This window comes from Alosa sapidissima, chromosome 3 (genome assembly GCF_018492685.1).
Source record: "Alosa sapidissima isolate fAloSap1 chromosome 3, fAloSap1.pri, whole genome shotgun sequence".
Lineage (NCBI taxonomy): Eukaryota > Metazoa > Chordata > Actinopteri > Clupeiformes > Clupeidae > Alosa > Alosa sapidissima.
Genome location: NC_055959.1, coordinates 31,165,465 through 31,190,480, shown reverse-complemented (window position 1 = coordinate 31,190,480; position 25,016 = coordinate 31,165,465). Strand labels below are relative to the sequence as shown.

Below are 25,016 nucleotides of genomic sequence, written 5' to 3'. Positions count from 1 at the left end.
CGTCCTGTGAGGTAGGATTCAAACCAGGAGAGAGCAGAACCGGAGATTCCCATGTTAGCGAGTATAGAGAGAAGGATGCGGTGATTAACCGTGTCAAAGGCAGCCGATAAGTCAAGCAGAATGAGTACTGATGACCGAGCGGTCGCCCTGGCTTCTTTTAAGGCTTCTGTTACAGACAACAGAGCCGTTTCGGTAGAGTGGCCGCTTTTGAACCCAGACTGATTTGGATCCAGAAGGTTCTTCTGTGAAAGGAAGTCAGAGACCTGTTTGGAGACTGCTCGTTCAATGCCTTTGGATAGGAAAGGCAGGAGTGAGACAGGGCGGTAGTTCTCGTTGAGAGAAGCTTTCTTAAGTAACGGTGTTACCCGGGCCATTTTGAACGCTGTTGGAAATGTGCCGGAGGTTAGCGAGGCATTGATCACATGTGTGATAACTGGAGCGATGGTCGGGCTGATGGACTGAAGTAGGCTCGTAGGTATAGGGTCCAGCGAGCATGTGGTAGGACGGCTGCATGTCAGGAGTCTAGATACTTCACTCTCGGAGAGAGGCGTGAATGCTGAAAAAGATGTTCCAGCAGTCCCTAGAGGTTGTAGGAGTGCGGTATCTGAGTCAGATGCGTTGAGTGGGCATGTAGAGAATTGACTGCTGATTGCCGCCACTTTGTTTGTAAAAAATGAGGCGAGGGTATCTGCAGTAAGGCTGGATGGAGGAGGAGGCAGCTGAGGGTTGAGTAGCGATTTGAAGGTTGAGAAAAGTTTTCGATTGTCTGTAGCGCTGTTGATTTTGTCATTGTAGAAAGCAGTCTTAGCAGCAGTGATGCTGGCTGAGAAGGAGGTCAGGAGTGTCTGGTAGTTTTTGAGGTTGTCAGCTAGTTTGGATTTGTGCCATTTCCTCTCCGCGGCTCTGAGTTTGGTGCGCTGCGATCGGAGGGTATCATTTAGCCATGGATGAGAGTGTTTGGATCGAGCTGGCCTTGTGGTAAGAGGGCACAGCTCGTCTAGACACGAGGTCAGTGTGGAGCAGAGCGAGTCTGTGGCCTCATTAACCTCCAGAGAGGAGAAGGTGTTGAGTGGAGGTAGACCGGAGGCAACCACAGAGGAGAAGTGCGTTGGAGACTGGTTCCGGATGTTGCGGCGGAACGTGACCATCGGCTGAGGAGCCGGAGGCTGTTCTGTCAGGCTGACGTTGAACTGGATGAAGAAGTGGTCAGAAAGATGGAGAGGCGTCACCATGAGGGTGTCTGTGCTGCAGTTCCGAGTTATTCAAAAATAAATTAGCTGATGTCCAATGCATATGTAGCAGGAAAATTAACAAAAAATGGCATGACCTCTTCTTGATACCTGTTGAAAAGTCAGACTGCATGAAACTAACAGGGATATGTAATTTGGTTTTTAAAAACTATCGCATCGTGCTGATTGATTTTGCTCTTCTGAAACACTATATAGCCAGGTGAGATGTTTGCAACTAAATGACCTTTTATCAATCCAGTTGCAGTAGGCTTAGATCCCAACCACAATTGATAAACTGCCCTATTTGTTTTTTATACTGATGCTACAGATTTTGTGAATCTTTGAAAATCTTTTAACCTCTGTGGCACCAGTGCTACATGGCAAAAAATGAACATACAGCCCTGCCCCAGAGTGTAGCACTGTAGCTGCCTGGCAAGGTAAAATCGATTTGTGTGTTTTTTTCCCTCCATACCAACAGTAGCCTACTTGATGACCTCAAGAAACGGAGATCTATTTGAAAAGTTGCCGGAATTCACGGAAGTTTACACACCCATGCTAAAGTTGACTAAAAAGATGAATAAAAAATCTTTTGGAAATTAATCTTAATGCCTTAATAAAAAAAAACGAGGAAACCTCCAACCATTAAGGACACCAATTTTCTTTTTGAATAATGTATCGTAAATAAATAAATGTTCTTCCTTAAAATACAGGGGGCATAAATATGCACGTGTTAAATTCCCATAGAGGCATGCAGATTTATATTTTTAAAGGCCTGTTATTTCATGGATCCAGGATACTATGCATCCTGCTAAAGTTTCATTGTCCTTTTGAATTAAAATAGCCCCACATCATTACATATCCTTCATACCTAGATATTGGTGTGGTTTTATTTGTTAGCATAATAGCTGGTTTGATTTGCATTGAGAGATGATTTTATGGAAAGTACCCCACGCCATTCTCTAGGTATGGTGAAGGGTATGTGATGACGGGGCTATTTTAATTCCAAAGAACAAGGTAACTTCATGAGGATTCATAGTAGGCTATCCTGGATCCATGAAAAACTGCAAGAAAAATCTGCCTGCCTCTATGGGAATTTAACATATGGGTGTGTATGCTTATTTAATATTTATTTTATATTAATATTTATTTATTTATTTTGGATACATTATTTATTCACAAAGAAAATTGGTGTCCTCAAAGGTTGGATTTTTCCTCATTTTTTAATTAAGGCATTAAGTAAAAAAAAAATGAGGAAATATCCAACCTTCAAGGACACCAATTTTCTTTGTGAATGAATAATCAAGTCAAGTCAGAATGAGCGGAGAACATACTACGACAACGAGGCTTAATTTCAGTAACGGATCGGAGGCTATACCATGCTGGGATGCGGCAGGCGTGAGCTCCACTCCCTTGTTCCTTTTTGTCCCTCCCATGTTGACCAGAAAGCGGTGAGAGGGAGCAACCAGCACCCAGAAGCAAAGCAAAAACTTCAAAGACAATAAGGGCCAATCTCATTTCTCTGTTTTACCCCTTCCCCTATCCCTTCATCTTACCCCTAGCCCTTGCCCCTCGAAACCGAGTGGCAAGATATAGGGGTGAAAATATTCCCCTTGAGATGAAATGAGACACCACTAGCCAACCATAAGGGAGAGCTGGGATGATTGAAACACTTGAATTAAACATAATTTACAGAGAGATCGTACCACACTGAAAGCTAATATTTTGTCACTAGCACCCTAGGCCTACATCTGTCTTCTGTCAAATAGGCTATCATTGCATTTTCAGCTCTGAATAAAACCGTTCAGGAATTATTTCAACAAAAGCAGATCGTGCCTATGTTCGTTCGTAGCCTACCTCCTGGTCCGGTTGAATAAAACAGGGATGGGGAACAAAATAAACATGCAGTTTGCTATGTAAACATCCCACAACTCCTTTGATATTTTACAATAATAACCAATTGGTCATTACTTTACATCAGAAGCAATTGCTACCTGTAATAGCCTAGATGTGAGGAGTCGGCAGCAGTATGCAGCATTCAGACGAGCGGTAAAAAAGTTCAGCGAATTTAGCTGCTGTTGGACTTTACATTTCGGACATGGTATGCTGCCAATTCACGGGGTATCAGACATGGAAATATGTAAAATGCGAGACATTCGCACAAATAATGATGTGCTGTTAACATTCGCAAAATTTTAAAGATTTTTGAAAACTTCCTCATGAAGAACAGGACCTTCAATATATGGTCACAAGATTGAATGCAAGATAAAACAATTACCATTTTAATTTTATAATCCTTATTAATGGCAACATTTCATATCAATGAATCTCTCGGTGTGCTTGTTTTTCCGGTGTGAGCGGTGTATGTTGGGTACCCCTCGGTTTCAAGTAAGCTTGCGAAAATGCTTGGTTTTAAGGGGTATCTACTCCTTCCCTTAGCCCTACCCCTTGATCCAAAAGAGAATTGGGATAGCCCTTTCTCTCATGTGAACGCGCAAGACTAAGGGGAAGGGGTAAAACAGAGAAATGAGATTGGCCCTTAACCTGCTTCAGACTGCGAGATAGTACATGTATTAGCTAATAATAGGGAATAGGTTTGATTGCTGATTTCATAAAATAAAGATATAACTCATGTTTTTGTTCATCCTTATTTTCTTAATTAATATAATGAAAAGAGTAAGGGCCCGTCCCATTTCTCCCCCCCTTAAAACTTCCACTTGGTATGATTGCCCTCGACAGTAAAGTCCCCTCGACCCTTCACCCCTCGGAAGTGGGAGGTGAAGATCTTTCCCTATGAATTGGAACACCACTATATGCAAATTAGCTTAGCGAACGTGTCAGCGCAGCGTCGGCGTGTCTAGCGGTAGTAGCCTTCTACTATTTTCATTCAGGAACATGCCGGTTCCAGCGGTCATGTTTACTGTTGTGTGGGCTGTGTTGGTTTATCTATGTCTGGTTAATCAACAGAGATATTCGTGTTCATGAGAACGCCGGAACACACATCCTAAATATTGACAAAACTACCCAGATCAGATATATAACGTTATTTAATGGGCAGACTCTCTCAAAGCACTCAGCAAATATCATGAACATCGTCAGATTGCTTCGTGAGATATTTTCTAACATTAGTGTTCAAAACTCAACAGTCCATTGGATGTGGCTTCGATATGTAAAGGCGTTGCTGAGATATGAGCTAATTTCCTGTATCTCTAGCGCCCCCCTAGTGGTCGAAGGTCAATAAATGTATTGTGCGTCCTCAGGATGGGGTTTCAAGTCCATGTACCAAGTTTGGTTTCGATATGTGTAAGCATTGCTGAGATATGAGCCTACTTCCTGTGATTATAGCGCCACACAGTGGTCAAAATGTAAATGTAAACAATTTCTTGTTTAGTCTTGATACGAGAAAACCTTGCTGAGATATAAGTTCACTTCCTGTTTGGTGGCTTCGCCGTCGATTTCGATTGGCTGTTACTGTCGAACGGTTTTACATATGGCTACAAAAAGCACAACTTTTATTAGGCATGGTCAGATGATGGACTGTGCCAATTTTGGTGAAGATCAGATGAAATGTGTGACCTTTGCAAACATTTTAGTGTTTTTGATTAAATCCAATATGGCGGCCAAATCAATTACGAAGACGTCACAAATTTGCCAGGGTCGGTCTGACCATGGAAGTATTATATATAACTGGAGAGTGACTAAGTCCCGCCGTCCATACAAATAAATGGTGGAGGCTAGGCTAGTAAATCCGGCCAATTCATAGTCAACGCCATCTTGAACACTGGGGTTCGGATCCAGCGCCAGTCGGCTCTGACCATGCGCCAAGTTACAAAGCTGGAAATGACGCATGGACCAACGTCGATTTTTACTGGATATTCTGTAAAAAGAGAGTCGTCCTCCAGTAAGAGGGTGGCGATAATGCACATAAAGTCCTTGCCTCATAACAAGAAGAAGAAAAAGTTACTCAGGAACGCGCATGGAGTCCGAGTGGAGTCACCCTGAAGCGCAACTTAATTTCATTGGATAACACAGCGGCTCTAACTAAGAGCGGTCTGCCTGCTGTCCTGCTGCAAATATGCATTCGAACATTACGTGAAATATCCGTAGTCGAACTATAAATAAACTATTTGGTTTTTAGTCAAGTCAAGTTTATTTATATAGCACATTTCATACACAGAGGTCATTCAATGTGCTTTACATAAACAAAACCAAACGATAATAACAAATAAAAGCATAGAAGGGCAATATAGTCAAAGAATAGTTAAAAGGTAAAGATCATAATAAAAAGAAAACATAAAACACAAGGTAAAATCATTTAAAAATAAAGAATAATTAGTAAGCAAAAACAAAGGCAAAAGTAGTAAAAAAAGTAATAAAAGACAAAGTAGAATAATTATCGAGGCAGATTCAGAATTTGTAACTCGGCACAGTTAGCAGAAAGCGTCTGAGAACAGTTTGGTCTTAAGTCTAGATTTAAAACTGGCTACAGTTGGGGCCTTTTTAATGTCATCCGAAAGTTGGTTCCACAGCTGAGCCGCATAGCAGCTAAAAGCTGCTTCACCATGTTTAGTTCTAACTGTAGGTTTTACTAGCAGGTTTTTCACCTGGGACCTGAGAGGACGAGAAGGTGTGTACTGCTGAAGCATGTCTGACAAGTATTTAGGTCCTGCTCCATTTACTGATTTATAAACAAGCAATAGTGCTTTAAAGTCAATTCTGTGACTTACTGGAAGCCAGTGCAAGGACTTAAGAATTGGAGTAATGTGGTCAGTTCTTTTAGTTTTTGTTAGAGTCCTAGCTGCTGCATTTTGTATCACCTGAAGCTGTTTAATAGTCTTTTTAGGAAGGCCTGTGAACAGTCCATTGCAGTAATCAACCCTGCTGGAGATAAATGCATGAATGAGTTTTTCTAAGTCATGTTTTGACATCAGCCCTCTGAGTTTGGCCATTTTTTGAGGTGGTAAAAAGCTGATTTAGTTATCGCTTTCATGTGGCTGTTGAATTTTAGATCACTGTCAATTAATACACCAAGATTTTTAACAGTATACTTTGCCTTCAACCCTTTTGTGTCAAGGAGAGTAGCAACCCTAACTCTTTCCACCTTTTTACCAAATATAATTACAGTTTTTTCTTTGTTCAGCTGAAAACATTTTTGAGACATGCAGGTGGTGATCTGTTCTATACACTGACACATAGATTCAAGAGGACCATAGTTGTTTGGTGATAGAGCTAAGTAAATTTGTGTGTCATCTGCATAGCTATGATATGAAATCAAATTATTTTGAATGATTTGTCCAAGTGGGAGCATATAGAGGTTGAATAATAGTGGCCCCAAGATCGACCCCTGGGGAACACCACAGGTCAAGGACGTTGGTGTTGAGGTACAGTTTCCGATGGCAACAAAGAAGCTCCTTTCTTGTAGATATGATTTTAGCCAGCTGATAACTATGCCTGTAAATCCAACCCAGTGTTCTAGTCTGTGTAGTAAAATATTGTGATCAACAGTGTCAAATGCTGCACTAAGGTCCAGTAGCACTAGGACTGATGTTTTACCTGAATCTGTGTTGAGGCATATGTCATTGGAAACTTTAATGAGAGCTGTTTCAGTGCTGTGATTTGCCCGAAAACCAGACTGAAAGTAATCAAAATACCCATTTGATGTTAGGAAGGTGGTTAATTGATTAAAGACTACTTTTTCAATAATTTTGCCAATAAAAGGTAGATTGGATATGGGCCTGTAATTGTTTAGCATGGAGGCATCCAGGTTATTCTTCTTGAGAAGTGGCTTTACAACAGCTGTTTTCAGTGACTTAGGAAAAGTGCCAGACAGCAATGATACATTTACAATTTGAAGGACATCCGCCGCTATGAGGTGAAAAACAGTTCTGAAGAAATTGGTAGGCAGAGTGTCTAAGACACATGTGGAAGGGCTGAGATTCTGTACCGTTTTTTCAAGTGTTTCGTAGTCTATCAAGCTGAACTCTGACATCAAGTTTAGTTTCCCTCTGTTTGTTGCTGGAAGTTCAGGTTGTTGAATTTGTAATTGAGCAGATATGTTGAGTCTGATTTTGTCAATTTTACCTTTAAAAAAAGATGAAAACTCATTGCATTTATTAGTTGAGAGAAGTTCAGGCGCTAATTGTGAGGGGGGATTTGTTAACTTATCAACAGTTGAAAATAGAATACGAGTGTTATTTGAACTTCTATTGATAATGTTAGAAAAGAAAGACTGTCTTGCTTTGTATATTTCAGAGTTATATGTGCGGAGCATCTCTTTATGGATTTCATAGTGGATCTGAAGTTTGTATTTACGCCATTTTCTTTCAGTCTTCCTACACTCTCTTTTTAGAAGTTTAACTGCTGGATTTTGCCTCCATGGTGCTTTCTGTTTGTCCTTAACTTTCTTGAATTGTAATGGAGCAATGTCATCCATAATGTTTGCCATTTTTGCATTAAAGTGATCAAATAAGTCTTCAGAGTCTGACAGTTGACTTGACTTTAGTGAAAGTGCTTGCTCAAAGAGAGCACTTGTCTGATCATTTATGATTCTCCTTTTTACCACCATAGCTGTGTTTTGAGTGTGTGGGGACATAGACACATCAAAGAACACGCAAAAATGATCAGATAAGGCCAGGTCTTTAACAGCTGTAGAGACATCGAGACCCTTTGTGATAACAAGGTCGAGGGTATGGCCAAGAGAGTGTGTTGGCCCCTGTACATGCTGTGTTAGGGAGAAAGTATCGATTAGTGCAATGAATTCCTTGGCATAATTGTTTTCAGGATTATCCACATGCAAGTTTAGATCCCCTGATATAATAAGACAGTCATACTCTATGCAAACAACTGATAGCAGTTCACCTAGCTCTTCAAGAAAAACTTTAGCTGAATGTTTTGGAGGCCTGTAAATTGTCAGTAATAAAATCTGAGGAGAAGACTTAATGCATGCACACAGATATTCAAATGAAGTAAAGTCACCGAATGACGACTGATTGCACTGAAAAGACGTCTTGAAAATTGTGGCTATCCCCCCACCTCTTTTATTTGCTCTGGTAGCACTCAAGAAACTGAAGTTTGGGGGAGCTGATTCGATGAGAGTAGCAGCACTGTTTGCTTGATCTAACCATGTCTCAGTTAAAAGTAAAAAATCAAGGTTGTGTGTGCAAATTAGATCATGAATTAAGAATGATTTGTTTGAAAGAGATCTGATATTTAGGAGTGCTAGTTTTGCTAGTTTAAGTGTTGGGGAAATATGATCCATGGGGGAAATCTGAGGTTGATGTGGTACGGGTAGGAGATTGGACTGGTTTACCCTATAAGCTCAATGCATTTGTGTTCTATTTCTTGTCAATACAGGAATAGAGAATGTCATGGGCTTACTGGGTCCCGGCATGTTCTCAAAACTACTGTCAGTACCATTTATATTGCAGGGACCCTGAGAATATCATGCAATACAGTCATCATATAATTGTCCCCTGCTGCTGCCATCTGTATTTTCCACTGCACATTCCATGCTATATGCCGGCTGAGAAAATGAACTAAGAGGTTGCTGCTGCTTAAGAGATCCTTCTAAACGGGGAGGGGGAGGGCGAGGGGGTGGAGGTGCCCTTCGCTTCTTTGGTGCTAATGATCTTGGGCTAGTAAAACTCTGCATGGCTACTGGTAGCAGTCTCTCCATTCTTGCAGGGAACATCATGTGCTTGGGTGGGGATGGTGATGGGTATTCAGGGGATCCTGTGGAGTTTGAGTGGGTGGTGGGATGAAGGGGTAGGGATGGGAGATTAGGGGGGTTTGTGTGGCCTGGGGAGTTTGATTGGGTGGGGACGTGATTGGGTGTGGGTGGTGATGGGAAATCAAGGAGGTTGGGGTTGAAAATTGATCCAGAGTCTCCATCTGCCTGCTGAGGTTCTGGGAAGTTTGTTGCAGATGCTCCGCTTTCAGCATGTATTCCAGTAGTGTATTCCATGTTGTTGTGTCTTTGTGGTGACAATGAGACGACGGAGGTGGGGAGGGGTATTGGTACTGGTGTTACAACATGACCCTTCCTTTCTGATATCCTCTCAGCAGCTTTGATAGGTGCTATCTCCTCATGCTCATCACATCCATTTGGTTGCTGAGATTCCAGGGAGTTTGACGCCAGTGATTGACTTTGAGTCATTTTAGCAGCACCCATCTTATCTTGTCCAGTGGACATGGCTTGGCATTGTTGAGCTGGTTGTTTATGTTTCTCCAAGGTCTGCATTTCAGTGGAGGCTAGCGGGTGGTTATCAGAGGGCCCCATAGCAGGGGAGGTTGGGCATATCTCTGTTTCAGCCTGTGCAGAGTGTTTTGGTTTAGCTGAGTTGTTGATGTCATCCGCTTGTTCCGTCTGTATGGCCACTGAGCGCTTATCAGAGGCTCGGCTCAAGGTTGGCAGAAAAAATGTTGGGTGCAGGAGAGAGAGGTGATAGTATTCGGTTAAGATCTTGGCCCCAGTCCAACTCAGCTCTGTGCTATTTGGTCTGAAGTATTCCCTGCGATTCCAAAAAAGGTTAAAATTGTCAATAAAATTCATCCCAACTGAAAAGCATGTTTTTGCGAGCCAGGTGTTTAAACTGAATAGTCTGGAAAATACAAAGCTTCCCTCTGCTGGGAGTGGGCCACTGATGAAAATTTGTATTCCAAGCTCATATAGGGCCGAGAAAAGTTCCTTGAAATCTTCTTTGACATACAGCTGTTCTCTGTAGATGTAATTTGCTCCAACATGCACAATGATGCGCTTGATAGTTGCATATTTTGACACCAGTTCTGCAAGCTTGTTTTTTGTGTCAGACACTGAAGCATTTGGGAAACAACATACAATCATCCTTTCCCCATTTATATGTCTCACAGCAAAGTCGCCTAGAACGAGGGTTGTGGGATGAATAGGGGTCGAGTGCTGCTTCTTGTCTGTGCCCATCTTTCTATTGTTGTGGTTTGATCGCTGCCTGCTTTGGGTCTGTTCCCTGGGAAATTCCTCTCTCACGTCCCGGAGGCATTCAAATCTGTTCCATAGTGTTAGGGGCTGTGGGCTTCCCTTAGGACCACAAGCCCTGTAGTAGTTTGCTGATCTGTCTGTATTTCTGATACGAGGCCTGAAGTTAACATCTGAATTTACTGGTGTTGAGGTAATTACAGTTCTTGTATTACGTTTTTTGTTTTTTGGTCTGGAACCTTGCCTGTGCCAAGGCTCTGTACTCACATTTCCCTTTGTGAGGTCGATGCATTCATCTGCTCTATTAGCAGTGATATTAGACTGCTGGGTTACATTCTCTGCATTTCCAGTAGTTGCTGTACTCACTTCATGAGATGCCTCTCGTAGTTCATCTGTCGTTGATGGAAGGGCATGCATCTTTGATTCCAAAGTAGAAATCCTCTGTTCTAGCTCAGTACATTTTCGGCATGATCTCCTGGGTCTCTGGCCGGAGGAGCGCATTTTGTTTTAATCCAACTTCAAGGTGAATTGCCGTTCAGTTTTTGCTCGTTGACTTGGCTGGCTCATTTAAAGTAAAAAACTAACCACTAAAGTTTCAGATTTAAATGTACTGGTTTCACTGTCTTTGCTAAACTAGCTTGTAAATGAAATAAAAGAATGAAAAAGTGGAAATTGCTAAAAGGATAGGTGAAGCAGGAGCAGTGTGAAATGCGTCCTACTCGCTTGAGTAGGAGTTGAACCGTTTAGTGCCAAATGTAGCGCATTTTTACAGTCTATGATTAGTTTGTTTTTTATTTTATTGTTTGCCATCTCATAGCAGGTGCTCTAAACATATTCTAGTGTTGGCCCATGACCAAATCAAGCCAATAATAGCCAGTAGCCACAATAATGACTGGAGCCAGAGCCCTCAATAGCCACCCTGTTTTGAATATAATATTGAAGATATTCAATATTATTGAAGATAGTATTGAAGATAACGCACAGAACGGTCAGCCTGAGCGGACAATTACGTCCCCAACTCGTCTAAAATGTGGTGTCTTTACTTTGAGTTGTACACCGCAGATGGTAAAGTAACGGTTAAAGAGAATGTTGTCTGTTGACTCAGCAAAAAAACGTTTACTTACGCATCCACGACATCCAATCTTCGCGCTCACCTGTGGAGTTACCATCCAAATGAGGCAGCGGTGTCAGAGGCACAGTAGACGGCCACAGCATCGCCAGGCGTCCAACATCGTATGATTGCATACTTTCCGTAAATCCTAAATTATGTCCAGGGTCTGATATTTACTTAGGCTGCAAAGCACAGGTATTTATTTGAGGTAGGCTTATTCGAGGCAGACCTTATTTCTTACATTGTACGTTATTGTGAGACATGCGTTTTGTTTGGAGCGGCATACCAGGCTATCAAACGCAGACGATTTTCGGTTTTGGTATGGGATTTAATTTACTTTTTGACTTTTATTATATAGTTAAATGTTGAGACTGATGGGCATTTAAATCTAGAGGGTATTTGATGATTACTGTAAAGTTTCGTGTAGTTGGAAAAGTGTTGGGATTTCCAGCTGTTTATTGCGAGACAAGGCCTTTCCTTCATTCATTGAACGTGCGCTGTGCTCTAATGGAAACCTTATTGCATAGCGAAGTAGCCTAAATTTAGTTTTTTTTTTAATTATGCATGGTTTACTTTTTATTAAATTCGTAGGCTGGAATGCCTCGCGCCAATAATTGTGTTTAAATGTAGTAGCCTAGTGCTTCAGCCTCTGGCAAGCTCCAAACTAAGGGGGCGGCTATAGGTTGAGAGCAACGTGTTGGAGACCCATGGTGTAACGAGACAAGGTCTTTATGCCGCTGTTGTGTAATTTATTGTTTTTAATCATGTTTAGGCTATGTTTGTTCGGGACAAACAACAATGAAACAAGATCAATACAATTTTCTTTATTTTTTTATTTGTCATATGATGGATAAACAACCATAATATGCACGTCTTCTCATAGGATCCTCAAGAAATACGCACTGAATAACGTTTGGCTGTAGCCGCCGGATAGGTACCCGCCCACCAACATGTACGCGCATGAGAGCTCGTGCCCAACACGGATTTTCGTGCATGGAGCTGGTCCATGCAGCGCCATATTTGAAAATGGCGTATGCTAACATGCCGAAGCTAATCTGCACGCTCTTGACCCCCTGGGTCTAACGGTACGTGTCCATTATTGCGGCGCGTAGACGCTTGCAGGCACCTTGCCCATCTCGCGGTCGCCGCTTGTGGGCGTGTATTGGCTGAAATCAGTTGCCGCTTGTGGGCATGTAGTTTAAACTGTTCAATTCCGGCATCGCTTATCCATGTATTTCGGCTATACTATATGTAACCAATGGGCTACAAGCAAATTTAACATTTTATTTTATCAAAAATCGTAGGCTACACACACACAAAAACATCCAAGGTATAAGAGGTAGCCTATATTAACCAATGCAAAGAAGTTTAACATATTTTCATTAAATATGCAATGCTATCTTAAAAACCAACATAAATCTTTGTTGGTTGAAGTCACCAAGATCGTGTTTTTTATATTTTGTCAATAGCTTCTTATTTAGGGACTGATCGTTATGTATTGAAGGGGCCACCAGAGGAAAATAGGGGAGGGTCATGTCTTTTTATTCTTTGTTGAGGGGAGGGTCACCCTTTTTTTTTTTTTTGATCGGGGGGGGTCACCCAACTTTTGTATTCATGAAAACAGCAAAAAACCAAAGTGGCCTGTTTGATTGTTGATTTCTGTCGCCATATAACGTTCTCTTTCATTCCATAGCTGTCAACATTGAACATTGAAAATAAGGGAGATTCCCTGGGTTTCTCACCCAAAATACGGGAAAATGTCAACATTCATCCCCATTAACGTTAGAAGGGTTGGAGCAACAAAGTAGCCTAGGCCTACTTTATTCACGCCTAACAGCCTATATTCATTTGGTCAACTTTATATAGTCCTAAAAAGGCTAAATGTACCTTTGGTTTACTTTTAGTTTACCATGTAGCCTAACTTTAACAGTATGTATGCTTAACATAGTAAAGCATACTTGTGCTTCATTCATCCACACATCCAGCTCCTAACGTTTTGGCAAGCATTTCTACCAATTGACCTTGTTCCTGCCCATCTCTAGCTTTGCTGTCTCCATCCTTTCTGTTTTTGTTGTTTTCAAAAAAATATTTAGTATTTATTGGTAACCAGCAACAAGTGCAATTTGTTAATCCTGTCATTCTCTCTCCTGCGCAAACAAAAATGTGTTACGTTCCAAGTAGCAGTGCGTAATTCTGCTTCATAAAGTTGAACAAATACATTTGGTTATTTCATATAAATAGCCAGTTTATGGTCTACAGTGTAGAGTTGGTAAGTTATGGTAAGCCAACTTGGAGTGAATATACAAACAGGGGAAATGCTTTGTCTACTCGTAGCTGAGTAGCCTGATGGTAGGCAGGTGCGCACGTAGACATACGGCCGAACACTGTAAGCGCCCAAGAATCGTGCTCTCACGACAACCACGCCGTTAACTTAAATAGGTTAACATCACTCTAAGTTCACATTCAAGCAAGCAAAACAATGATTTGAAGACATCTGTTTCGCTGGAAGGGCAAGGGGGTAACAACAGGACAACACAGAGACAGGCCAGATGGCAGGACTAATGTTATGAGAGTATTAATATGGGATAAAATATTAAAACGGCAAGACAGCGGGGGAAAAGTTAAAATATGTAATAAACTCGGAAAAAGTTGACATGTTAGGTATGTTTCGGTCCCTGTGATTATTTGTGAAATTGTGCAAACAACCTTTTCAAGTCATTTGAGAAGGAAGGAGTGGTAGCATGCAAGCTCCCAAATTGACGCTCGTCTGAGAAATGGAGTTTTGGATAATGTTCAGCTTCGGCAGCTTTACAATGACTGAGGAAGCCTAGAGACGAGTCCATAGCAACCAGTTCATGTGTTGAATTTGTTATTACCCAGTGTGCTTTGTTGAATGGTCTCAATGTTTTATTGTTTTATTTCATGTGAATACTATTTACTAGAGGAGTAACTTATTTCAAGTAGGCTAATGCAGTTATGCAGGAAATGTGCATTTAGTTTCCATGCTTATTGTGTTTCCACAACAATGTTAGTGAGTAAATCTACTGAAATGGCCACCATCTTGGTGGAGTGTGATGTGTAAGATCAGAAAGCAGAGGTTGATTTAAGAACATTAGCCTATCAGTATGCTTTCATAGCACAAAGGAGCGCGGGCGGAAGACATCGAAAATTGGCCGGGGAGGGTCATGTCTTTATTTGAAATTCTGCTGGAGGGTCATTGAAAAACTTTTTACAGGCAAGGGAGGGTCATGCAACTTTTGACTGAAGCACTCAAAACCCCTCCGGTGGCCCCTTTTATAAATAACGAACAGTCCCTTATCATTCTAAACCAACCGAAATTCTTCCCGCTTGGATATTGAATTTTGGAGGGACTCCTCAGGTGTATAAATAGATGTACTGGGGTTTTGTGTGATATTTCAGTAATCATGAACAGAAGGCAGAGGATTATTGTTGTTGCTGCGCTGTATTTGAGGAGAAAACACCGCTGAAGCAACTGGGTTGACCCGATCCGTCGTGCCCGGCAGCAACAGGGCGAATACCACAACCTGATCCAAGAGATCCGCGTGAATTAAGTACTGTTTCACCAGTACTTTCGGATGTCTGTGCGACAATTTGATGACCTCTTGGCTCGAGTGGGACCTCGAATAACGAAGAGGAACACCCAATTTCGCCAGGCCATTTGTCCTGCTCAGCGCCTGGCTATATGTCTACGGTAGGCTATTTCAATCTTCATTGACATAATAATGTAATTACGCTATGGTTAGACTATGAATAGCCCATATAAATTGATTGGCAATATTGTTTTAGTTTATAATGCAAATAGTGCAAGGCATTTGAAATAACATGTAATTGAATGCTTCTCACAGGTATCTTGTACATGGGAGTTCCTTCCGGATGATAGCCTTTGCCTACAGGGTAGGCCACTGCACTGTGGCTAGAGTGGTGGGAGAGGTTTCGGATGCCATCTGGGATGCCCTGCTGCCAGACTTCATGCCGGTGCCATCCACTGGCGTGCCATCGCGGAAGGATTCAGCTATCGCTGGAATTTCCCTAACTGCGTTGGTGCTGTGGATGGCAAGCATGTGGTCATAGTCTCCAGACAACTCTGGCTCACTGTTCTTTAATTACAAGGGCACATATTCAATCGTCCTCTTGGCAGTGGTAGATGCCAACTACCTCTTCAGGGTAGTTGACGTAGGTGGTCATGGCAGGACGAGTGACGGTGGATCCCTCTTCAACTCTGCATTTGGTGAGGGCCTCCGAGACGGCACCCTGGACCACCCAGAAGATTCTGTGATCCAGGGGTCTAACTCTGAGCACTGCGGACCAATGCCTTTTGTGTTTGTGGGAGATTAGGCCTTCCCCCTCCGCCGAGATTTGCTGCGCCCTTTTCCTGGCAGAAATGTCCCCAGAGAACAGAGGGTGGTCAACTACCTGCGTGTCACGACCCTGAGGCGACCACAGAGGGCATCCACGTGTGTCCACAGACAAGAGGATGTTGGTGATGGCAGTCTTCGAGGGGTTGCTAGGATGGCAACTAACAACGCCACACGAGAGGCCATCTGATTGAGAGGAACCTTCTCCTCTTACTTCAGCCAAGAGGGTGCTGTTCCCTGGCAGGGGGAGGTGTAACCCAACCCAGCAGCTGGATAACCCAAAGGCTCTTTTAAGAGCCACCCACACTGCTCAAAAGCAAAGTTACATAAGCATTACACATACAGTATATTGTAAGCAAAGTTTCAAGTTGCATATGTCATTTAATGCATACACTAGTAATACCTGTAATGTTGTCCTTTTGTTTTGACCAATAAAGATTTCATTAGGATAATGACAGATAACGTCTGACTAATAAAACAACCATGGACACCAGCAAAACGGTTTACTAATTTATTGCACAAACCTCGTATAACAAAAAAACACACTTCTGTGAAAACACACAAACAACAGCCATTCAGAACTAGGCCTTTTAGTATTTATTTAAGATATCTCATCACGGCCCCAGCTGTGGCGCAACTGGCTGGGGCACCTGCACCCTACGCCGGCGACCCAGGTTCGATTCCCGCCCCGTGGCCCTTTCCGGATCCCACCCCGACTCTCTCTCCCACTCACTTCCTGTCGTTCTCCACTGTCCTATCTGATTAAAGGCATAAAAAGCCCAAAAATATACCTAAAAAAAAAAAGAAAAAGATATCTCATCACGAGTAGCTTTAAACACAAGCATGTGTATATTGAATTTTAATTCTTCCTTTTTCACAACTGATAGCCTTCTCATGGCTGGCAGCAGGCTGAGAAGAAACAACTCGTCCTCATCTGTGGAAGATGGCGGTTGTGACGGTGGTGGTGGCGGAACCACAGCCACTCGACTCTTGTAGAACATCAATTAATTTCCGCTCGAATGGGGTCAATGGGCCAGCCTTCCTTTTTCTCCCGGGCCTTTTTCTCCTAGTCAGACGAAAAGTTCTCAGATGAAAAGTTATCAGAGTCAGGTTTCAGACATCAGATAAAAAGGAGTCAGGTCTCAGGAAAACCGCTGTCAGAAAAAGGGGAGTCAGACAAAAAGTTCTCAGATGAAAAGTTATCAGAGTCAGGTCTCAGGAAAACCCCTGTCAGAAGAAGTGGAGTCAGACGAAAAGTTATAGTCAGGTTTCAGGAAAACAGCTATTTCTGTTAACTGGTACAACAAGCAAACTTATTTGTGATATAATATGCTACGAAATAGTTGTTTTCTGAGAGCTGACTCCTTTTCATCTGATGTCTGAAACCTGACTCTGATAACTTTTCATCTGAGAACTTTTCGTCTGACTCCGCTTTTCCTGAGACCGGAGTCCTTTTCATCTGATGTCTGAGACATGACTGTGTAATTCCATAAACTTAACAGCAGTTTTCCTGATACCTGATGCCTTTTCATCGAGTCTGACAGCTGAGGATGTCCTAAAATGTACCGTACTACAGTGATAAATTGTAGCTACTCCACCTCCCCTGTCAGTGTGGCGTGGTACATGGTAGTTCAAATGGGAGGGAGGTGTAGACTCATTTAATGGAAGATATTCATCTGGTTTAAGCCAGGTTTCAGTGAGGCACATTACTTCTATATGATTGACCAACTGGGACCTCTTTAAACACACGTGTGTCAGCCTAGACGAGTACACAGAGGCTGTGACGTCATACGTCCGGTTTTGCGTTGATGACTGCATTGGGACCAAATGCATCAAGACATATGGCAATGGTAAACCCTGGTTCACCAAAGAGGTTGCTGCACTTTGCAGAAAAAAAAGTTCTGCATTTAAGAAAGGTGACAAGGAGGAGTATAAGACTGCCAAGTATGAACTTCGTTCTGCTATCAGAAAAGCTAAAGCTGATTATGCGTTGAAACTGGAGCATCAACTGGCCACCAACAACCCCAGGTCAGTCTGGAAAAGTCTGAAGGAGATGACCAATTTCAATAGACTGCTTACCAGTCTAACATCAGCGGCCCCCAACCACCGGGCTGCGGCCCAGTACCGGGCCGTGGGACATTCCTAACCGGGCCGTAGCCTACGACATGAGTTTTAAAAAAAATGCATGCAAACTAAACTCAATTTAATTCGCAATAATGTCACGTTTTTACATGGCTTAGGCCTATATGCAGTTGTTTGATTGCACGCATGGCCATGACCATTTTGCAAGGTCTATTTTCTTACGTCTGTCTGTCCTGCCTTCAACACTTTACATATTGCCTTCAGCGCTGCGCAGCCTCAGGTCAGCTCACTTCACTTGATCAGTTCTTGGCGAATGGTAGTGTCACACAAAGTTAGCTAAACTGCTAGAATGAGCAACAAAAAACAAGCATCTTTAGCAGGTCACTGGTCAGAGTGTTCGAGAGCCGCTGCAGAGATTTCTTACAGAAAAAAAGTCACCGCTGCACATTTTAGTGATGAGGACTAGGTGCCAAAACTCGCTTACCTGTGTGGCATATTCGGGTTGCTTAATGACCTCAACCTGTCACTCCAGGGGAGAATGACGACTGTCTTTAAACTGGCAGATAAAGTCGCTGCATTTAAAGCCAAGCTTGATTTGTGGGGACGAATGGGGACGGGGTGTATTTGATATGTTCCAAACAGTAGTGGGGGTTTTGGGAGAGACTGAGGCAGGGCCCTTTCTCTCGCAGCTGGTGCGCGATCACCTTGTTGCACTTTCAAATTAGTTTGAGCGTTAGGCTACTTCCCATCCTCCAAAGATCCACGGCAAACCAATGAGTGGGTCCGCAACCCATTTGTCAATATGCCGAATAGTCATAACTTGTCAGCGCAGGAGGAGGAGCAGTTGATCGAAATTGCAAATGACGGTGGTCTTAAGAGTGTGTATGAGGAAACCTCTCTGGCGGGTTTTTGGATCAAAACCAAAGCAGAATATCCCGAGATAGCCGTAAAAGCGCTGAAAACGTTGCTACCATTTCCCACCACGTATCTATGCGAGGCTGGGTTTTCTGCAATGACTGCAACTAAGACCAAATTGCGCAATCGACTGGACATTTCAAACACACTGAGGTTGTCACTGTCTTCCATCACCCCCTGATGGAACCTTCTTGTTGCAGGGAAACAAGCACAGGGCTCCCACTGATTATATTCGTAATGCACGTTTAGTTCCATTTGTTCCCATATTTTGTGAAGCATGTTCACACTTAATAGATGTAGCTTCAAGTTTTTCATAGTTCATATTGTTTAATTTTCACTTCTTCAAGTTCACGTTTTTCACATGTTTAAGAGTTTGTTACCTTCACTGTTAACTGGAGCTAGTTCTTTTCAAGTAATGCATGCACAACACATATGGAACCCCCGACCCCCGGTCCGTGAAAAAAAAATGGGAATCAAACCGGTCCATGGTACATAAAAGGTTGGGGACCCCTGGTCTAACAGATCTGTGGAAGATGCCATCAACCTAGGAGTTCACTCTACTGTACTGCAACACCTGGAGTCAAGCAACACCTATGCACGCATGATGTTCATTGACTTTAGCTCTGCCTTTAACACAATTGATCCACTCATCCTCTTCTCTAGGTTACAAGCCATGAACATCAACTCAGCTCTGTGTCACTGGATACTGGACTTCCTGAGGAATAGAATTCAATCAGTCAAGGTTAACAATACATCATGCCCTCTGACCCTCAACACTGGAGCGCCACAAAGCTGTGTCATCTCCTCTTCTGTTCTCCATCTACACTAATGACATGAGATCTCACCATCACTCTGTCAAAGTATTGAAGTATGCAGATGACACCACCATCATAGGCCTCATTAGTGACAATGACAAGTCCCAGTACCACAAGGAGGTGAAATGGGCTACGGACTGGTGTACTGAAAATAAGCTCCATCTTAACGCCTCAAAAACCAAAGAAATGGTTGTAGACATGAGAAGGTGGCCTAACACCAAAGCCCCGTCTATTATAGGTGAACAGTTGAAATGGGACATTAACACCACCCACCTTATCAAAAAGGTGAATCAGAGACTTTATTTCCTAAGACAACTGAAAAAGTTTCATGTCAACAAAACCCTTTTGCTGCTCTTCTACAAAGCCATCATTGAAAGCATCATCACATCTTCAATCACCATCTGGTATGGGAGCTCTGACAGTCGCACCAAGAGGAAATTAGAGAGAGTTGTCACCAAAGCCTCCAATATCACTGGTTGTGACCTTCCATCAGTCCACTCTATGCTGAACGCAGCTTGAACCGAGCATCCAAGATCATCAGGGACGCCTCACATCCGAGCCATGATCTCTTCCAACTTCTGCCCTCTGGAAGACGCTATAGATCTCTGAAGACAGGAGCGACGTACTTCAACAACAGTTTCTACCCTTCAGCAATTAGACTCCTGAACTCCTGAAGATTTGCAACTGTACTTATTTATTTATATTTATTTAATTTATCCCCTCCCGCTATTAACCCCCCTCCCCAAAGCTGAGCTACAAAAAAATACCACCAACATTGTTGTTCGATTCTATTGTCAGTAATAATTTCATTAACCAAGGGGATCTTATTTGACAGTGATCAGATATTAAGTAAAGCAAGCTTAAGTTGCGTTTTTGGAGGGGTTTGCTTAACCGAAGATGTTTTTATCATAATAAGATTGCTATGATTAATTCCCCTAGTGGGTTGAGCACGAGTTGACAGTTTTGGGGGCAGCTGTGGCCCACTGGCTAGCACTCTGGACTCGTAACCGGAGGGTTGCCGGTTCGAGCCCCGACCAGTGGGCCGCGGTTGAAGTGCCCTTGAGCAAGGCACCTAACCCCTCACTGCTCCCCGAGCGCCGGCATTGAAGCAGACAACTCACTGCGCCGGGATTAGTGTGTGCTTCACTAATTCACCGATTGGGTTAAATGCAGAGACCAAATTTCCCTCACGGGATCAAAAAAGTATATATATACTATACTACTATTTTGGTATAGACACCCTCTCTATTTGGCCCTGTAAGCTCTGTATGCCTGGGTGACTGTGGGATGGTATCTTGATGGAATCTGTGTAAGGCATTATCTCTGCTTCCTGGACTAATCTCTGGTTCGTCAGGAACTAGCCTCGGTTAAGTGATGGTCCATGTTACTTGAAAGGAGAACAGTACCCTCCAGTGTAAAATGGATACCGTCTCTTTTCAACAGTCCAGGTTTCCCCAAAAAGGAGCTAAAATTATCTATGAAGCCCACATTGTTATCGGCACACCACTTTGACAGCCAATGGTTGAAGTCTGAAATTCTGCTGAGCATTTCATCGCCTCTTCTAATGGGTATGGGTCCAGAGAAAGTTACAGAGTCATACATCTGTTGCGCAAACCTGCACACAGAGATAAAGTTTTGTTTGGTGACCTCCGATTGACGCAAGCGGACATCGTTAGTGCCGGTGTGGATGAGTATTTACGCTTAGCATTAGCCAGCACTTTCAAATTTGATTCAATGTCATTAGCTCTGGCCCCAGATATCGATTTTTCTATAACCGATGGAGTCGCTAGCATCACGTTTTATATAGCCTAGTATAAGCGCCAATGACCAGAGCAGCAGGTTTCTCAAGGCTAGCTAAAGGGGAGAATCTATTAGAAACGTGAAGAGGTTGGTGGTTAGCAGTGGGCTTCCTCTGTTTGGATCTAGATCCCCTAACAGTCACCCAAGAGCTATCCCCTTGCTGCGAGGGGGCATGGTTGCGCTTTCTGTGCTTACGGCTGGTGCATCCACGCGACTTACCGAGCGTTCTGGCGCTAGCCGTTTGCTAATCTGATCCATCGTATGGATGCGTTCCTCTAGTTCACCTATCCTCGCCTCCAAACTAGCTATTCGTCTAGGACTTAGTTTAGGACTTGCCCAGTAGATCCCGAGAATAACAGGAAAAATAAAAACACAGTCACCAAATTCCCGCATGTTCGCCAGCGTTTTAGGGCAAAATTTCAGCCCGGGATTGCGGGTATAGCGCATATTTATTCAAGACCCGCAACTCTAGCCATCATAAAGCATGTCAAATTGGTTAAAAATAACCTTATGTTTCAAAAAGAAAAAGAGATAAGGAAGATGTGTGGTAGTAATTGGTGAAATAGGAGACCTGAGGGGTATTCCAGAAAGGAGGTTTAACAAACACTGAGATAAAACTGTCTGAACCTGTGGCGACTAAACCCGAGGTGTTGGTTCCAAAACACCGGTTACCAGTTAGTTCAATCAACCCTGTGTTAGATAATCTAGAGATGTGCGCGTTCTCGGCGAACTTATAAAGGCATCATCTATTGAGAGTCGAAACCATGAGAGAAACCGGCGAAAGGAAGAGCACCGTATTTTTCAGAGGTGGAGTAGTCGAGGCTTACGAGGAGGAGAGAACTGTAATAACAAAAAAAAAGAGCAATACTTAAGCACCTGCGTCCTGCGTCCCAAGCCTTGCTTGGCAGAGAATAGCCTAACTGACCGTGTAAATGCGTATGTTTAAGATAACCAATTTAATGTCAAAAGCACAATTAAATAATTCACTGGACATCACGTATTGTATACTGCTTTCAATGATGCTTTCTTAAACTAGCCTACCTTGTCACAGATTGAGTGGGCCATAGAATTCTTTGAGAATCCCAAATGTAATTTTCTATTTTAACGCGGGTTCTGCAGCTGTGGGCGAAGTTAAACTTTTGTGCTCCATCATCGGAAGGGTGAATGTCGGAAGGCATGGGTAGCCTATTGGACACATTTCGGTGCACATTTGGAAAATTTAATAAGTGATGCTGACCTGCCAGTTGGTGAAACTACACTTTAATGATCCTCGTGGGTTTGTGTCCAGGAAAACGAATGAAGTTGCGCAGGAACTGCTTTAGCGCAAGGCAAACTTTACACACCAACCGACAGCTTGCCGATATGCTCTGCGTCTCCAACACTACAAAAACTCCCAGTCGGAGAGCGTGTGTAGCCTATTAAAAAAATATTTTATCCCAAATGCCATCAGCATTCTTAACCAAACTTAGTGACAACATGCATACCCGGCTGAGCTGTACAGCTATATTTAAACTTATTTATTAATTTTCTATAGGCTATGAAGATATAGGCTATATCTTCAATGTGTCTGAGATGTTGTTTGTCCATCTGTCTGGTGAGCCAAACACAAATGTCCACTATGGTGTAGCCTAGGCTAGCTAGCCTACATTAAAGATTTATTTTATTCTATTCTAATCCACCATGCGTAATGTAGGGATGGAGAATGCTTTTCAAGTAGCCTATATTTAGGATTCAGCTGAAAAACTCTAGCGCTCTTGAAAAACTCGTTTGGAAAAGAATGGATAGGCTAGGCCTATCATGTGATGTCGTGGTCTTATCGCCCTCTCACGGTGAATTGCATGGATGAATATTACATGATTTTGTGCCAAGTGTAAAAATAGCGGCCTGATTGAACATGCACTGAAATAACCAAACATAATTGAACATAACCTGGTAGGGGGTAGGTTTTGTTCAGGTTAAGTTCAGAGCCTATGTTACAATAGTTACTTACATAGCCTGATCATTGTTGAGCTTTCTGGAACTGAAATTCCAGGTTTACCGCTAACTCTGGGTTAACATACCCAGTTAAGCCAGTAAACCTGCTTTCTGGAATACCCCCCAGGTTTTAACATTGATTAACGTTTATAACCGACCAGGAAAAGGAGTAGATCCTCTGAAAAGATTATTATCGCTGATAATGATGGAGGCAAAGGGCATAATGTTAATGGCAAGAGATTTCAATTTGGTGATGAATCAGAGAGTAGACAGTCAAAGTAGAATAAAACATAAATCAGAGCAAGCGGCAACTCCATTGAGGAAAGCTCATATTGAGATTGGATTATTAGATGTCTGGCGCTGTTTACACCCACAAGAGAAAGCTTTTACCTTCTACTCTAAGATCTTTTCAAGATTGGACTATGTCTTTATGTTTAAAAATGATATTGCAAAAGTCTCCAAATGTGAAATATTACCCATATCAGTCACAGATCATACAGTATTAATTGATATCAATATGAACAGAGAGAAAGGAGATACAACTTGGAGAATGAATAACTCACTACTTGAAGACCTGAATTTCAATGAGAAGATGAAGAGAAATATTAGGTACTTTTTTAAGAAAAGAGGTGTCTATAGAAAGTCATAACATACTCCCGGGTATACAACCCCAAAACTTGGAAAAAGAACAATGTAATTTCTTCTGGACTGAATAACAGCACTCAAACAAATAACGAAAAGCTGGAAAAGGTAATCTATAAGATTGGCAAAAATGAAAAGTTATTTGAAAAAAGAAATGGGGCCCCCTTTAGGCCTAATTTAAGTAAACTGGATGAAATCATGCAACTGTTTAATAATAAAAGTTGAGGAGCTTAAATTAAATGAAAGAATACCTCTGAAGATAAGCCAATACTAATATAAAGGCATCAAAGCCAGTGAAATGTTCTCTTCTTTTTACTTTATTTATTGTTCAATATATACAGTAGACATTTTTTCTCTGTTAATTAAGGATAATGCTTTCTATTAGTGCATAATGCATACAAGGTACAGTAACTTGTCAAAAGGAATAGTTCCCCCCCCCCCCCCTTTTTCACAGGACTAAAGGGAAAATGCATGTATACACATACAAAAAGAAATGTGTTTATGAAATGGAAATAAGATGTTTGATTGCTTTCAAGTGACGAAATGAAATGAACATAATAAAGTATTAAAAAAAGTCAAGTCACATTATGTATATAGCACACTTAAACGTAATGCAATTGACTCAAGGTGCTCACAGTAATAAAACAAAATATAAATGACAAAAAAATAAATAAAAAATACAAAAAAATAATAGTAATGATAAAACTGAATATGATTGTAGATAAAAAGAAGATAGTTAATAATAGTTAAGACAGTTAAAACTACTACTACTATATAGGCCTAGGAAAATGTACAGTAAAGTTAAAGATGGCAGTATAATTATAAAAGTATAATTTATTTCCTTGGCCTTTGGAATTAAAATAGCCCCACATCACATACCCTTCACCATATCATATCTCACGATTGGCATGGGGTACTTTCCATAAAATAATCTCTCAATGTGGCCTACTGGTTAGTGCTTCGGACTTGTAACCGTAGGGTTGCCGGTTCGAACCCTGACCAGTAGGCATGGCTGAAGTGTCCTTGAGCAAGGCACCTAACCCCTCACTGCTCCCCGAGCGCCGCTGTTGTTGCAGGCAGCTCACTGTGCCAGGATTAGTGTGTCACCTCACCTCACTGTGTTCA

The 25,016-nt window shown here is 42.2% G+C and overlaps 1 long non-coding RNA gene across 1 annotated transcript in view; it reads left to right on the top strand.

Annotated features, from left to right (window-relative positions):
• The first annotated feature begins 18,427 nt into the window (after positions 1 to 18,427).
• LOC121705602 overlaps positions 18,428 to 25,016 on the top strand; it is a 21,586-nt gene continuing 14,997 nt past the window's right edge. Inside the window, exons 1-2 of the long non-coding RNA XR_006030839.1 lie at positions 18,428 to 18,437; positions 18,584 to 18,588. This is a non-coding gene — a long non-coding RNA (uncharacterized LOC121705602). The remainder of the gene's footprint in view (positions 18,438 to 18,583; positions 18,589 to 25,016) is intronic.